Source organism: Taurulus bubalis (assembly GCF_910589615.1).
Source record: "Taurulus bubalis genome assembly, chromosome: 8".
Lineage (NCBI taxonomy): Eukaryota > Metazoa > Chordata > Actinopteri > Perciformes > Cottidae > Taurulus > Taurulus bubalis.
The window spans coordinates 2,127,269-2,133,164 of NC_136596.1; the positions used below are offsets into that span (position 1 = coordinate 2,127,269).

The following is a 5,896-nucleotide window of genomic DNA, read 5'->3' on the forward strand; positions in this document are numbered from 1 at the left end:
TCAACCTCATTTAAAGATTCTGTCCTTTGTTTTAGGACGTGAATATTTTACCTTTTGTTGACCAAACTTTCTCTTTGATTTATTAGCGCGTGCACGCCAGTCTGTATGGTGGCCGGGACTTGGTCAGCAGATAAATGACATGCTACTCAAATGCAGAACATGCATACAAGAGAGACACAATCACAATGAGCCGCTCATGCCCTCAGAGCACCCTGACCGACCATGGCAGAGGTTGGGGGCGGACCTCTTTGAACTGCTTGGTAAGACATACTTACTTGTCGTCGACTACTTCTCGAGATATATTGAGATTGCTCTCTTATCCCACACCAGGTCCACCGACATCGTCACTCATCTAAAGGCAATCTTCGCTCGCCATGGCATCCCGGAGGTAATGATGTCAGATAACGGACCTCAGTTTTCTGGACAGGCCTTCGCCTTGTTTGCAGCTGCATACGGATTCAAACATGTCACCAGCAGCCCAAGGTCCCCGCAAAGCAACGGAGAAGCAGAACGGGCAGTCCAGACGGTGAAAAACCTTCTAAAGAAGGCAGATGATCCCTACCTGGCTCTACTCTCTTATAGAGCCACTCCTCTTGAGAATGGATACAGCCCGGCTCAGCTTCTCATGGGCCGACGTTTACGCACCACGGTGCCAACTGTTCCCTCTCATCTGGACCCTGCACTGCCTGACAGCTGCGCACTGGCTCGGAAGGAAAAGGAGAAGAGGATGTCAGATGCTGCACATTACAACAGGCGCCACCGTGCAAAAATGCACAGTGTCTTGTCACCAGGAGAACATGTATGGGTCACCAACGCTAAGACGTCGGGAATTGTGATCCAGAAACACTCTACTCCTAGACCTTATTTGGTGGATGCACTTCAGGGGGTGGTGAGACGTAACCGTCTGCATCTGATACCTCTACAGGAGCCTACACAAGAGAGGACATCACCACAGCAGCACACGTCAGAGCAGGCTTCCATGTCACCTGCTGTGACACCTCCAGTGTTACCTGCAGAGTCTCCCACTCTCAGAACTAGGTCTGGGAGAGCCATCATTAAGCCCGATAGGCTTAACTTGTGAACAGATATGAAATGAAAGAAATCTTTGAAATATATGTTGAGTTATTGTTGTGTTATGGTGTCATGGTCATGTGAAGGCTTAGTTGAAGCTAATGAGGTTGGTTAAAACACGTGATGTTACAATGTGAGAATTCAGGGAACTGCAGTTGTTTAATTAATACACTTGTTTCATACTAGTTCCAATGCTCACCAAAATGCCTAACATTGTTTTCCTTACAGGGTTCGAATGGTCTGATGGGAACAACAGTTTATTATTTGTTATCTTAAAAGGGAAGATGTGGTACTGTTCAATGTTACTCATAACAGCTCTAGGTGGGTAGGCCGGGGACCAATAAGACGAGGGAGTCAATGTGTGGGGCGGGGTTGAGACGCGGGGTGAGCTCGGAATAAACATGTTGGCTTTACTAAACAGTCTGTCTCACGCACGTTATTAAGCGAACCCGACACTATTTTAATAATTGTAATGAAACAATAATCTGTTCTAATTGTTTTCATGGTGGCTCTCAAACAGTTATAGTTCAGCCAATGCTTTCACCAAAATGACTTCAGTTCAATGTTGTACTTCCATATTTGCCCCAGTGAGCCGCAGCAGCCTGTTTTTTATTTTATAACTAAATATCTGTGTTCAGGATTAATGGTTTAAAGGTTGTTAATGGAAGTTACATTCATAATTTGTATGTGAAATGTGAATGAATTGCCTTCATTAATACAATATATTGTTAATTTATATGGTTTCCCCCCTGTGATCTGAGTAATGATAATTAAATCAACAAATAATTAGCATATCTTTGTGATTACTTGTGATTACTTGTAGATTATGAATTGGCAAAATAAAATAACCTAAAAATAGACTAACATTTCCATTGAAATGCCCCTTAATTCTTAAAGAAATGTGGGTGAATTACAGAAGAACTTTTTTCAAATTAATGCTTGTTTGTAAATACTGTTTGAAATGTATTTTAAGACTAAAGTAAAGGACATGTTTCCTCTTAGAAAATGTCATTATTTCAATACCTGTGTATTAAATACACATTAATAGAGATATGAATGTCCTGTAACACGGTGGACATTTTAGTCCATCATATCCTGAGCTTGACCAATATATCATACATACCATCTCTAAAATATGCGTCCGCCTTGCTCTCGTGAGGTTATCATTGACCATATGATCATGGCGTCAGAGCAAGTCGGACACAAATCTGACTAGCATGCGCTGTGGGGCGATCGCCGGTAATGGATTCTGCGAACGACCGGCAAATCTCGAACGAGCCTAATAAAACAGCATAGATGTGATCATATGGTCTCACCGACCTATGCCAAGATAAGATGGCTGTCACTGCCTTTTCCCTGTTCAGAATCTCTCTACAATCCTTCAGGGATCACCAAAACGGCCATCCAGTCAAGATCAAACCATTGCTCATTGCTGTTTTTTTTAACATCTTCTTGGACATTTTGGAACTTGGTGTGGTTAACAACATGAGAGCACATGGTGATTGTTTTCTTTTGTGACCAAACAACAAGGAACTTGATTACAACGAAAAAACTGGCGGAGGAATTAGAAGACTCAATTTTTAAAGATCAGCAAAGTGGTAAAACGGCAAAGGAACCTCATTGGTCTCTTGGAGGTCCGTGAGCTGAAGGCCACAGTCAAGCAAAGGGACCTGGGGCCAGTTTTTCAAAAGTAATCTGATCCGATTACGGCTATCGGATTGGATAAAATCTTGAAAGTGGGTTTTACAAAAGAAAAAAAGGATTCAGAAATTGGATTGGATCACGTAATCCAATCTTGTTGATCCGGATCAAACCTTGAGTTTGGGTTTTTCAAAACTTTTGATCCCAAAAATCAGGATTAAACTGATCCCAGCAGAAGGGTGGATTCATGGTGGATATCGGTAATAAAACTAGGTAACTAAAATTGGTTAGTTAAATAATACAACATTTATATCATGCATTTTACAGTATTTTGATTTGTTCATCAAGTTCACTTGAATTGTTCAACAGGAAGTACATAAAGTAGGTAGACTATGTAGGCTAGCAACCTTTCAGCATCAGGGACGTCATCACAGAGAAGGACTTTGTGCCTGGTCGCGATGTTGTGTAGGACAATGCAAGCAAGTATTATGTTGCATGCTTTCTGTGGTTCCACTCTCAAGTAGTTAAGGCATGCAAAGCGCCTATTCAGAACTCCATTCAAGTGCTCAATGGTGCATCTTGTTTTGCAATGAGCAGTGTTGAAGCGTGCCTGCTCAGGTGTGTTTTCAGCCAGAAAAGGGGTCATCAGCCATGGTAGAATCGGGTAGGCACTGTCTCCTAATATGATACCATTTGGTCGGTTGGTTTGGAGCTCTCTATATAGAGCCCTCTCCCTCAGCATGCGGACCTCATGGATAGACCCAGGCCACATCACAACGCAGTTTGTGATGAGGAGCTCAGCGTTGCCCACAAGTTGAACATTGATGCTGTGTCTCCCCTTTCGGTTTACAAACTCCCACTCATTCTCATGAGGTGCTCGTATGTGCACATGGGTGCAGTCGATTGCTCCAATAGTATTAGGCATATTCCCCAAAAGAAAAACATTCTGCTTGGCCTGGATGATCTGGTCATCCTTCGAAAATGAAACAAGTTCATTAATCAGGCTGGCCATTGCAGTTGACACACTTTCAGAACATCACAAACAGTTGATCTTTCCACACCCATGTAGTCACCCACAACTTGGTAGAAAGTCCCACACGCATAGTTGCGAAGAGCAATGAGGACCTGTTCCTCCACAGACAGACCATGACTCCTTTGGATTCTGCGTTGGAGGTTGGGCCTGAGAAGGTCCACAATATACTGAATATCAGCTCTTCCGAAGCGAAACCGAGCATACAGCTCCTCATTGGTATATTTCTGCAGTGGATCTACATGCTCAACATACACCCTTTGACGGTATTTTCTCCTGTGGTGGCGATGGACAACACCTGCCATGTCACTGCCTCTCTGTGACATTCTCTCTGAGTCCTCTGAGAAAGGCTGAATATAGGTATGGCTGTGCAAATTGGTCTTCCTAAACACACCTTTTAGCTTAATTGCTTTGGCTTGTGTTCAATTAATGGAATCATACCCAAGGCTTATAAAATGATGCTTGCTACATCAAAGCGGTGGAACCATGGACTCAAAAAGCCCAAATTTCTCTGCTGCTGAAACCTACGCCCTACTGGAGGGTGTTGGGTGCCATTATGCCGTGTTCACACCGCAGCAGTTTACTCGCGTGAGTGAAACGAGGGTGTTCACACCAAACACAAGCTTCTTAACGCTGATTCTCAACGCTGTTTGGCTGCCGCAACTTTGCGTCACGCGATTTCTCCGCCGGAGTTGGGAGAATTCAACTCACGTGAATTCGCGCCGCGTCCTTTGCTTTGTTCGCCCCAGGTGTCTGTCTGTCTCGCCGCCCCGCGAATAAATCGCCAATTCGCGTCGCGTCTGTGGATTGACTTTACATGTAATCTGGTCGCGCCGCAAATTCGCACCGCGTCTGGTGTGAACACGGCATTATAGGTCATTGGTAGGATCTTTTAGTTCTGCCAAGGGTGGTGAAGTGAGCAGTAAAATGAAGCAGGAAATTTGGCTGAGATCACACAACAAGTGAATGCCATGGGGTTTGGCCAGAAGAGAACAACAGAGAAACTAAGATTTCAGTGGAGGCCAGGGCAAAAAAGGACCACGCTGAAGCCAAGAACAGCCAAACAGGCAACAACCCATATAAGAGGGGTGAATACACAGACATAGTCCTTGATATTATTGAAGGTGAAAAGTCGGAAGCTCTGCATGGGATCCAAGATGTTGCAGAGGATGGTGAGCCTGTGATGACAGCAGAAAGTGAGCCTTCTTCAGAAATATTTATTCTTAATCTCAGCCCTGTAATCGAGGGAGAAGGTCAATCACAGGTGGAGCCAGAAGGCCTAGTTCCCACAGGACCCCCAGAGAGAGGCTCAACGCACCCAAAGAAAGATGACGCCTATAAGGTACTTCTGCAAAAAGAGACTGAAAGGGCAGAAGTACAGGTCCATCTAGCAGAGGAACAGCTTATTCTTGCCCGACTGCAGAAAACCAAGGCCAGACTTGAGATCCGCCTCCTAAAGGCCAAGCTTGGACAAGCTGGTCTCTCCACAGCAGACAAAGCAGATGATGATGATCAAAAAGAAGAAGAAGAAGAAGAAGAAGAAGAAGAAGAAGAAGAAGAAGAAGAAGAAGAAGAAGAACTACTCATAAGAAGAACTAAGAAGTCATTTATTTTGTTAAGTATTGGGCATTTAAGCCTTTTTTATCCAGTTCAATTCAATAAATCTTTGTTTGAAACCTGTTTGAAACATCCATAATGTATTTGTGAGTAAAGTACGTATTCATTTATTTGTTGTAGGTCTCAGATGAGCGGACTGCCTGTTTCCAAGAAATGAACAATGGAGGGGGATGTTTATATTGTTTGTTTGCTGTTCCGTTCAGTCCTATTTTCTGTTCAAATAAAGCATATTGGAGTGACTCCACACTATTCTACTTGTTGTTCTTTACATAGCTACATTGTGATTTAGACCACAGGTAATCCAGATTTGGTAATCCTGAACAGTTTGAATCCGGATCAGGGTAATCCAATCCCACATTGCTTTGAAAAAACAGCATAACATGGATTACGTGATCCTGGATAGCAGAAAAATAGATTTCCAAATCTGGATCAGTTTGATCCAGGTGCCGGTATTTCAAAATGATCCCACAGGATTAATCCTCCTGGATTGGATTAAATCCTGATCAGATCCCAAAAACTGGTATTTCAAAGCAAATC

General features: G+C 43.4%; 1 pseudogene across 1 annotated transcript; it reads right to left on the reverse strand.

Moving 5' to 3' along the window:
* Window positions 1-3,061: 3,061 nt before the first annotated feature.
* Window positions 3,062-4,047, reverse strand: LOC306740141 (putative nuclease HARBI1; annotated as a pseudogene). Its single transcript has one exon. The product of its transcript is annotated as a putative nuclease HARBI1 (transcript).
* Between the last annotated feature and the right edge of the window lie 1,849 nt (window positions 4,048-5,896).